Source organism: Rhinolophus sinicus, linkage group LG01 (genome assembly GCF_036562045.2).
Source record: "Rhinolophus sinicus isolate RSC01 linkage group LG01, ASM3656204v1, whole genome shotgun sequence".
Taxonomy (NCBI): domain Eukaryota; kingdom Metazoa; phylum Chordata; class Mammalia; order Chiroptera; family Rhinolophidae; genus Rhinolophus; species Rhinolophus sinicus.
In genome coordinates this window covers 160,410,789-160,422,454 of record NC_133751.1, presented here as the reverse complement: position 1 = coordinate 160,422,454, position 11,666 = coordinate 160,410,789, and the positions used below count along the sequence as shown (strand labels likewise).

Here is an 11,666-nt window from a genome sequence, read left to right as displayed (position 1 = left end):
GCAATAGTGATACTGTTGGGAAGATCTTGCTTCTTCTTAGGACTGCCCTATATTATGTAATTACTTAAATTAAAAAAAAACAGTCACATATGAAATTGAAAATAAAAACCATTCAAAGCATAGTAAAGCTTTTTAAAGCTGTTTGTCAGTGGACTAAGTACACTTTGATTCACAGAAAGAAATTATCATAAAAAACGATAATAACTGCAAGGGATTAAAACACATCAAATATGTTTAAATATGTAAGTTTATCATCCTAATGATGCCTCCCAAAACACCAAACGAATTGGTCATTATTGGAGAATGCTAGAGGACTCATTATTTAAAAAAAAGAAATTGGTAAATGAAGGAAAAGAATTAAGAATTTGTTCTGCCTTTCTTATGTGAACTATACCATGGGGTAACCAATTAGTAGATGAATGAAGAAAGTTTCTCTTTGCAGAAGTATTTCAACACACAAATGGAGACAGAATAGCATTGGAATATCACCATTTGCAAACCAAAATGAATTAATGAACTAGACATTAAACACGAACAGTGTTGACATAAAAGAGAGACAGCAGATATTATGTGCTTCCTGATGGAAGAACACAATATGAAGTATGAGGTAGTTTTGCTAAAAAATTTGAACGTGAGTATGATTAAGCTCCTAGATCCAAATAAAAATTTACAAAAAATACAGATGACAGAGGAATGTGTTAAATAATGCATCAGCAAAATCCAATCTGTTCGGAACTTTAGAAGACAAGCAATCCAGTTTATTTAATAAAACCATTGCAAAGAATAAAATAAAATGAGAGAGAACCTTTGAATTAAAAGATGCTTGTAAGACATATCAACCAATTATAATGTGCATACTTATTTGTTTACTGATTTGAGCAAACTGCACAAAAAATTTATGACATTGAGACAATTGGAAATTTGTGTATTGACTGAATATTTAATGATAGTAAGGCATTACTATTTTAAAAATAAATCTAATGGCATTTTAGTTAGGTTTAAAAAGAATCCTTATGTTTTAGAGATACATACAGAAATATCAATGAATGATCTGACATCTGAGATTTGCTTCAAAATAATATGGGAGGATGATATAGATGGGTATGGAGATAAAAACAGATTGGTCATGAGTTGATAAGTACTGAAGTTGAGTGATGGGTATAGCTAATGTTTTCGTAAATATATGAAATTCTCCATGATAATAGAATGTTCCAAAGTATTAGCAGATACCAAAAAATGAGTTGTGGCTAAAATGTAAAGTCTTGACCACATTTTTATTGGTGAGGATCTGAAGCAATTGGAAATGAAATCATCTACATTGCTGGTGGGAGAGTAATATCATAAAACCACTTTGGAAAACTATTTGGCAGTTCTTTATAAAGTGAAACATGTAACTATCCTATGACCCATTTGTAGGTATTTACCCAAGAGAAATGAAAACATATGTCTATAAGTAGATTTAAACAAGACTATTTATAGCAGCTTTATTCACAATAGCCAGAAGTGGGAAATAACCCAAATATCTGTTAATAGAAGAATAGATACACAAATGTAGTGTACAATGGAATACTACTTAGCAATACGAAGGAATAAAACTACTGATAAAAGCAACAACATAGCTGAATCTCACAGACATGATGCTAAAAGACATGAGCAAAAGGAGAGAGACACAGAAGAATCTATACTACACTTTTTCTTTTTTAAGAATTGATCTAACTAATAAAACTAATCAATGGTGATAGAAATCAGAACTGTGGCACCTCTGGGCGGGCCCTTTCACTGAGAAGGGCAGGAGAGATCTTTTTTGGTGTGGTGGTTACATAGGTGTATGTTTGTCAAAATTCATTGACCTGTGCACTTAACGTCTGTACATTTCACTATGTGTAAATTATATCTCTGTTTGAAAATAGCAAATAAAGATGAAATTATGAGTGGTTCAGGCAACCTCTTGCCTGGTGTGAGGCATACAGTCCGATATGTCTATTGTTCTAGCATAGCTGCTAAGACAGCCTCAGTTGGTAAGATCCCTGGGGAGAAGGGTCCTCCATGATTAGATTTTCTGTATTTGGTTCAGGCTCAAATGTTTTCTTTCCTGGACTAATTGGTCAAGTGGGCCCTGAGAAAACAATGATTTAACAGCTTAGTTAAGTTCTAGCTGAAGGTCGAAGGCAAATGGTTTTTTAGCCATCTCTTAGATCAGCAGAAACCAGATAATGTAAGGCATAAACATTAAAGGCATGGAGCTGGAAACAGGAGGCCTGGGAGTTGAGGTGTTTTTTTCTTTCCCAAATGAAGGAACTCTATACCGCACAGTGTCTGGGGCATCTGTCAGATCTAACATTCTGAGATTCTGCATAGCTTTATCTTTCCTACAGAGCCTTCCCTGGAGTGGTCCAGAAAGTCCTAACCTGAATTCAACATCTTTCTCTCTAGACCTCTTCCTCTTCCTGTGTTCTTCTCAGTTTCTCAGCACCACCATCATTCTTTCATTCATTCATTCATTCAGCAGATAGTTATTGAGCACATAGGAGGTTCCAGGCACTGCTCCTGGTACTGGTGATGCAGCAGTGAACAAAAGAGACAAAATCTCTGCCCTGAAGAAGCACATATAGTCTAGTGGGGAGAGACAGATGGTAATGGAATGACATAAAATGTTATAGGAGCAATAGAGAAAGACGTAGGGGGGAAGGGGATAGAAAATGCTGGCAAGGATGATGTTCTAGTTTTAATAAAGTGGCCAAGAAATGTCTCACTGGGGAAGTGACACTCTAGGTAGATACCTGGAAGTTGTCCCTGATCCCCACTCTTTGACACCCCCATGACCAACCGTCTTCCAAATTTACCACGTAATATTTCTCAACTTAATTTTCTCCCCTAATTACTGACACCCAGATTCAGGTGTCACCCTAATCACCTCCTCTCTGGATTACTATAACAGTCTCCTAACTACTCCCTGTCTCCTCTCTTGTCTCCCCAAGTTAGTTTTCTACAAAACCATGCCAGAGAGAGTTATCTGACCATGTCATTCTCTTGCTTAAGACTCAACAATGGCTCCCTCCTTCCAACAAGGTAAAGCCCAGATGCCCTAATGAGGGATTTAAGCCTCCTGTGGTCTGGCCCCTGCTGACTTCCAAGTCTCACTCACACCAGCCTTGACATCTCTGTCCCAAAGTAGAATTTCCCCCTCCATACACAATACAACACCAGGATGCTGCTATCTCCCTTTACGTGCCAGTATAAATCTACTTTGTAAAAAATTAATTAATTAATTAATGTTTTTTATTAGTTTCAGGTGTACAAAGCAACATCATAGTTAGACATTTAAACACCTCATAAAGTGATAACCCCCCCCAAGCTAGTACCCCTCTGACATCTTATACGGCTGTTACAATACCACTGACTAACTTCCCTATGTTGTACTCTACATCCCGTGACTATATATACGTATATATTTAGCTATAGTTGACATTCAATATTATTCTACTTCGGCTCTTCAGGTGTATAGTGCATTGGTCAGGCATCTACACCGTCTATGACGTGGTCCCCCTGATAAGTCCAGTGCCATCGGGCACCTTACATGATCTTTACAACATTTTTTATTCTATTCCCCATACTACATTAACTATCAATTTGTATTTCTTAATGCCCTCACCTTTTTCACCCTGCCCCCAACCCCATTCCCATCTGTCACCCTGATAGATCTAGTACCTACCTGGCACCTTACCTAGTTATTACAATGTTATTGACTCTATTCCTTATGCTCTACCCTACATCCCCATGACTACTGTGTAACACCCAGTTTGTTCTTCTTAATCCCTTCCTCTTTCACCTGTCCTTAGCCCCCCGCCCATCTTAAAGAAGTCCCTCTAAGAGTCCTTGTAATACTGGTTTGGTGGTGATGAACTCTTTCAGATTTTTCTTGTCTGGGAAGCTCCTTATCTGTCCTTCAATTCTAAATGACAACCTTGCTGGGAAAAGCAATCTTGGTTATATGTTGTTGCTTTTCATCACTTGGAATATTTCTTGCCACTCCCTTCTTGCCTGCAAAGTTTCTGTTGAGAAATCAGCTGACAGTCTTATGGGGGCTCCCTTGTAGGTAACTAACTGCTTTTCTCTTGCTTCTTTTAAGATTTTCTCTTTGTATTTAATCTTTGGCATTTTAATTATGATGTTATGTCTTGGTCTGGGCCCCTTTGGGTTTATCTTGTTTGGGACTCTCTGTGCTTCCTGGGCTTGTATGTCCATTTCCTTCACCAGGTTAGGGAAGTTTTCTGTCATTATTTCTTCAAATAGATTTTCAGTTCCTTGCTCTCTCTTCTCCTTCTGGTACCCCTATAATGCAAATGTTGGTAACTTCATATTGTCCTGAAGGCCCCTTAAACTTTCCTCAAGTTTTTGGATTCTTTTTTCTTTTTGCTGATCTGGTTGGGTGTTTTCTGCTACCTTATCTTCTATATTGCTGGTTGGATCCTCTGTTTCATCTAATCTACTACTGGTTCCCTGTAATATATTCTTCATTTCCATTATTGTATCATTTATTTCTGACTGGTTCTTTTTCATGGTTAACATCTCAATTTTTATGAGATCATGGAGCATTCTTATAACCAGTGTTTGGAACTCTGCATCTGATAGATTACTTATCTCCATTTTGCTTAGTTCTTTTTCTGGAGCTTTGTTCTGTTCTTTCATTTGGGACATGTTTCTTTGTCTCCCAATTTTGGCTGCCTCCCTGTGTTTGTTTCTATGTATTAGGTAGGGCTGCTATGTCTTCCAGTCTTTGTAAAGCGGCCTTACATAGTATGTGTGCTGTAGGGTTCAGTAGTGCAGTCTTTCTGGTCACCTGAGCCACACGCTCCAGGTGTGTCCCTTGTGTGGGTTGTGCGTGCCCTCTTCTTGCAGTTGAGCCTTGGTTGATAAATGCACATCAATGTGAGGGACTGATCCTTTGGCTCACTTGTTGTAAGGGCTGGTCTTGACTACAGTGGAAGGATTGTTGTGCAGGGGCTAATCCTACAGAGCAGGATCTGCCTCAGCAGGATTCTGGCGCCTGCCCTATCCATCTCTTGGGTGTGTCATACTTGGAGATGGTTAGGTGATGCTCAAGCTCGTTTTGAAGCTGGCCACTAGGGGTGCCAGCCCCAGGACTACCTTGGAGGGGATCCTCTGTAGGTCTACTTCAGCCATAGCCCGTGCCCCACCCGGGGCCACCTAGCAGGAGCCAGAAAGAAATCTGCAGATGTCTGCTACCTGTGCTGTGCTTGGAAGCATCTTTGAGAGGCCAAACCACAAACCAATGCCGGCTGCCACTAGTGACGGCTTAGGACTGCTCAGCCAGAGGTATAGGACATGCTCAAGCCAGATGCTGCTTGTCTGGGTTCTCTGAACCTTTGAGAGACCCTAGGAAAGTGCAGCTTGAGCCAAGGCAGGCAGTTTGCATGAGAAAGACACTGAAAGCAGGCTGGGTGTGCCCCAAAGTAGAGCGGGGCCAAGTCTCAAATCGTCAGGGCAAGGCCAACGAAGAGCGGAAACTCAGAAATGGCAGCCACCTGTGTTCATGCACTAGGAAGGTGGACGGCTCAGCAAAGAAACAATGGCGTCTGCCAGCTCCCCAATCCAGGAGAAAGCCGCCTCTCCAGCCCCTGTCCCAAGCCAGACAACTCAATTCCCCACCATTTGTTCTTGTCGCCTTTCTAGCTGCTGCCCCAGTGCTGGAGCTCAGAGTGAGTGATTCCACTGGTGGGTAAGTCCATGTACAGTCCCTTTAAGAGGAGCACCTGTGAGTGCAGCTGCACTGTCTCACTCAGTCACAATCTCCGCTGTTTTTCGCAACCAAAATTTATGGGGACTTTCTCCCTGGCACTGGAAACCTGGGCTGGGATGAGGCTGGTATCTCTCGCTCCTTTAGAGGATGGAGGGACCCCCACAGCTGAAATAGCCCTCCCGATCTTTAATGGTCACACACAGGTGTGGGACTCTCCTGTTCCGTGTTTCGGACCTTCCTACCAGTCCGGAGGTGGCTTCTTCTGCACATCCTTAGTTGAAAGGCTTCAGTTTGGCTTGATTTTAGGTGATTCTTAATAATGGTTGTTTTGTAGATTAGTTGTAATTTTGACGTGGTTGTGAGAGAAGGTAAACGCAGTAGTTACCTACTGCGCCATCTTGATTGTCCCTCCAATCTACTTTTATTTTAAAAACTGTTTTAGTAATCGCTTCCTCCAGATGATTTCCAAATTCTGCACCTACCCAAGGTAGGCTGGGGGCCCCTCCTCTGCGGTCCCATGATACTTTGTACACATTTTTTAAAAATCACTTTATTTGCCACATTGTTCCAAAATCGTCTCGAATGGCTGTTTCCCCCACTTGACTATGAACTTTCTGAGTATGGGACCATGTCTTACTAATTTTTGGAATCTTGGCTGCAACCAAACAGTAAATAAATTATTCATTTGTATTTTGACCCTCCCATCCCCATCCCCTGCTGATCTCATAAGGCAGCCATGATGATTTACAACTTGTAACTGAAAGACAGAGATGGGAAATTGTCCCATTTCAAGGCTGATCTCAACTAAAGTTAGTGATCAGAGAATCACAGGTTCTTAGACTTGGGAGAACAATTCCATGTAATGTAACTTATTCACCTGACACTTGGAGGCCCTTCTTCAACAATTCTGTAAGTTGTAGGGATATGGAGTCCTTCAAGTATGGTAAAGTGGTGATAGGGTCGTGGAGAATCTTCAGCTTACCGGAGGCTTCCTCATTTCTACCTTCCTCTGGTTCAGAATGTTTTGTGTGGCCATACTGAAGCAGGAAGCTATTTGTACTACAGCACATATGTATTTACATGCACACACAATGTAGGCTTAAATCTGTAAATTGCTTAAGATGATGAATGGCAGTCTATTACCTAAAATGTTAAATGTAAGTTAGAGACTGAGATAGTAGCCAGAGAGAAAATTATTTGTAATTTGAAGTTAAAACCATCTGTCAAAGCAAGGGGCTCAGAGTGAAAAGCAAATGGGTAAGTAGATCCATAGATGGTTGGCAGGGAACAAGAAGAACCCAGGCAAGGGGCTGCCCACTGGAACTGGCAGTCTGGGTACCAGTCTAACTCTACAACCAGACGAAGAGACTATAAATCTTGAGTAAACCATACATCACAGCAGATGCTCTAAGTACCACTTTCATCTCAAAGTTTTGTGAGGAACCCCGTATGTATTGTTGAACAAATCCCAGTTGAATCAAATGTGTTTGAGCTGCTTAAGATTGTATTTCACCTATGAGTCAAGACCTTCTAGTTCCCTATCTTTTTTGCTTGTTGGTCCTGTAGGAAATAGAGGTGTAGTCGTGAGTGAGAGGAATAATAAACGTTAAGGAATCAGAATTCTTCAAATTCTGCCTTTGCCTCTTGTTATTTGTTTCTAAGTAGTTTGGGGTAAAAACTGTTTATTATAAAGGAAAGTATTAAAGTGTTAAAAAGTGAAAGACTTACTTTTGTCCAGATGTTATTTGGTCAATCTTGGTTTAGTCTCTTTGGTAGCTATTCCTTTGGTTGAATTGAAATCTGTCTTTTCTATGGCTTCCACTCATTGATCCTAGTTTTAATCCAGGACCACACAGAACAAACCCAAATGAGCTGCCACATTATAGTCCTTGAACATTCTGAGGCATCTTGCTTATGTGATCAGAAGTCACTGAACTTGTGAATATCATGCACCTAGCACAGTGCTGGCTCATGGTACCACCTCATACATGGTAGCTGTTGTTATTAGTTGTATTATCACACTCCCTTTGAGCCATTTCTGTCTTCATAAGCCAAGACCTTTTAGAAAAGTGGTTCACACTGATGTCACAGAATTGACCAAACAGATGTTCCCACTTAATTCCACCAATAACTTTATGTGTAAATGTTAGACACCAGAGTGCTAGACAACTGGAGATGTCCTATTTCTCTCCACTATATGCGCCCTACCTTTATGAAGTGCCAATTTATCTTTGAAGACTTGGCTTAAGTTATTTCTTCTTTGAATCTCTTTTCCCTCCTCCAAGGAGAATTGGCCATTTCATTTCTTCCCGTGAATACTGTATTTCTTTGTGATATCCCTTCCACACCCCACCCACCCCTTTATCTAGAATGCTGAACTCCGTTTGCTATCTCTAATGTCAACCAGAATGCCTGGAACATAGCATGTGTTAAATATTTATTGAAGGAATGATAATGTTTTTGGGTACCATGTCACACAATATGTATGTATGTATGTATGTATGTATGTATGTATGTATTTAATTATTTATTTATGCTGTATTATCTTTAAGTGCAAAGACTCTTCCAATCAGGTCACCTAGAGATCAGGTCACCTACCCAGAGATCAGTCACCCCTCTATTTGGCTGCCAGTCTCTTGTCTCTCTCTTCAGCAATGGTGAGGTGGATATCTTTTTCTCAGGGAAGAGAAATCCATGTCTTGTTGCCTTTGCCAATAATGAAAATGTTGGCAAGCCAGGTGGCAAAGCTGTTGCCACTGGCATCTTTCAGATGAACCACATTAAAAGAACCAGTATGTCTCTGTTGGTGATCACAGCAGTTCTTCTCAGGTTGGCACTTTGGATCACCATACCAGTGTCACACTTGATGAAGTTGGGAAATCTTGCCAGTTTCCAAATCAGTCTGAATGGTGTCATTCATCTTGATGAGAGACTCAGAAAAGCAGATTATGTGAGCATCAAGGGTCCCTAATTGAGGGATTCCTTTTGTGCCCACAAAGATCTTCCTCACTTTGCACAACTTGTGCTTGGCCTCCTTAAGTGTAACATGATGAATGGCAAAGCCACCCCTGACGTCATAGATCAGACAGAAATTCTCTACACTCTTGTCAATGCTGATGACGTCCATAAAACCAGCAAGGTAGGGTATATTAGTTTGAACCTTGCCATTATTCTTGATGAACTTTCATGCAGATCTTTACTTCATCTCCTGTTAGGGCATACTTAAGTCTGTTCCTTAGGAAAATGAAGAGAGGGAGACATTTCCCTCAGCTTGTGGAAACCAATTGATGGACAAGAAGCAAACACACTAATCAGTTTACCCAGCAGCCAATGCTATGGAGATGCAACACATTTCAGATGCTTCTTGGGACTAAGAGCCATCCATGACTGCGCTAGGCGCAAAAAGAGAACTGCCCTTTGTTTGGTGTGTGTAGAAAACAGCTAGGTTATGCAATTTTTGGAGCTGGATGGAAATTTCAAAGATTTCTCTGTGCCTCACTCCTCCAGTTCAGTAGTTTCTCAACCTTGACTTTGTATTGGAAAGCATTGGGATTTTAGAAAAATCCTGAAGACTGAGTCCTACCTACAAAAATTCTGATGTAATTGGTCTGGGGTGCAGCCTCGGCATCAAGATGTCAAGTATTATACTATCTTAGGTTGCTGATTCCAGTGGGTAACCAGAGTATTCCCTTTATGTGGATGAAGACACTGACTTCCAGGGAGGTCATATGTCTTGCCCATGTTACATGGTGGGTGAAAAGGAACGGAGAACTCAGGTCTCCTGACATCTGTTATAACCACTATTCATAGTATATGAGTAGTACTATTCATTTTTGTCTTAAATGAGTTACCACTCTCCATTGGGGCACTGAAGAGCAGCCCCCAGTTTACAGGCAAAGGGAAGCATGTTCACCTTCCAATTTTAAGACAAAGGATTAAGAAGTAACTTTCATCATTCTGCTTTTCAAGTGGAGAAAGAAATAATAATATTTTTGTGTAGAAAAATAATACCACTTTCCTCATTGTTATTTTAATAAAGGGAATAATTTTACTTTGATGACATTCCACTCCCTGCATGGGACTTAATCAAAGTAACCTCATTTTGAATGAAAACAAAATGCAGTCTGTAAACTTTTAAATGTATGACTGACTTGGCCTGTGTTTGTAAAGGATGTTTACCAGCAAACTGGGATACAATGTTTAAGGTAAATTGTTGTTGCTTTTGCCCTATGTGAGGGGGACCAGTGTTATATACCATCTAAACATTTCTCCAAACCTCCTAAAACTGGACGGAGTGGTATTTGTACCAATAGCACACTTTTAGTTTCACCTAAGGGACCATCATGTCAACTCACTTACAGAAAGTAGAGGGGATGTGTTCTGGTTTTCTGTTGCCGGATGACAGATTATCCAGAAACCTGGCAGCTTAAAACAGCAACTACTTTATTATGTCTATGCTTTTAAGGAGCAGGGCAGGACTCAGATGGATAAGTCCTCAGTTCCAAGTCACATTGCTTGAGGTCACTCAGAGAATCAGCTGGAGGTCCCGAGGGCCTAAGATAGCTTCACTCCCATGTTTGGCACCTGCAGGGATGGTTCAAAGGTCAGGATCAACCAGATCCAGGTTGATCAGATCGTTGGGCTGATCAACCAGAGCACCTACATGTCGTCTCTCCGGTGATGGTCTCAAGGTATTAGAATTAGGATTTTTCTTCATCTCCTTCTCCTCCTTCTTCTCGCCACCCCCTTTCCTTCTTTTCCCTCTTAAAAAAACATATGACATAGTTTGCCATTTTTTCCTGTGGTAAAATACACATAACATAAAAGTTACAATATCAACCATTTTTAAGTGTAAAATTTAGTGTCATTAAGCACATTTGCAAAGTTGTACAACCACTGTCCATTTCCAGAACTTTTCCATCATCCCAAACTGAAACTCTACCTATTAAACAATAACTAGCCCCTCCCCTTAAACTTTGGTAACCACCATTCTACTCTCTGTCTCTATGAACTTTTCTATTCCAGATACCTCACGTAAGTGAAATCATGCAATATTCATTCTTCTGTATCTGGTTGAGTTCATTTAGCATGTCTGCAAGCTTTGCTCATGTAGCAGACCATCATTCCTTTTTATTGCTGGATAATATTCCATTGTATATATATACCACATTTTGCTTGTGTGTTCATCTGTTGATGGATGCTTGGATTGTTTCCACTTTTTGGCTATTGTGACTAATGCTGCTGTGAACATGAGTGTACAAATATCTGTTTCAGTCCTTGCTTTCAATTCCTTTGGATATATGAGGTCTGACAATTAAGTTCATGAACTCATCCTAGAAAAAGTGCTACATGCCTCATTGCTGAATATCACTATGGTCACCTTTGAAGTACTCCCTTTGGGAAGCTATGCACCGACGCCAGCGCCTAGTCCACCCTTCAAAGCAATTTTGGAACTCTTTTTCTGGAATGGCCATCAGAGCTGTCGTCGTATTACCCATAATGTCTTGAATGTCATCAAAATGTCTTCCTTTCAATATTTCCTTTATCTTTGGGTAAAGAAAGAAGTCATTGGGGGCCAGATCAGGTGAGTAGGGAGGGTTATTTGCATAAACAATACAGTTATTCATTTACTGGCTAAAAAAATCCCTCATAGACAGTGCTATGTGAGCTGGTGCATTGTCATGATGCAAGAGCCATGAATTGTTGGTGAAAAGTTCAGGTCATCTAACTTTTTCAGGCAGCCTTTTCAGCACTTCCAAATAGTAAACTTGGTTAACTGTTTGTCAAGTTGGTGCAAATTCATAATGAATAATCCCTCTGATATAAAAAAAGGTTATTAACATCATTGCAACAAGTTTGCGAACTTAATTATCACAACTTCATATACATAGGAGTGGAATTGCTG

The 11,666-nt window shown here is 40.3% G+C and overlaps 1 pseudogene; it reads right to left on the bottom strand.

Moving 5' to 3' along the window:
* Positions 1-8,378: 8,378 nt before the first annotated feature.
* Positions 8,379-9,142, bottom strand: LOC109451233 (small ribosomal subunit protein eS4; annotated as a pseudogene).
* Between the last annotated feature and the right edge of the window lie 2,524 nt (positions 9,143-11,666).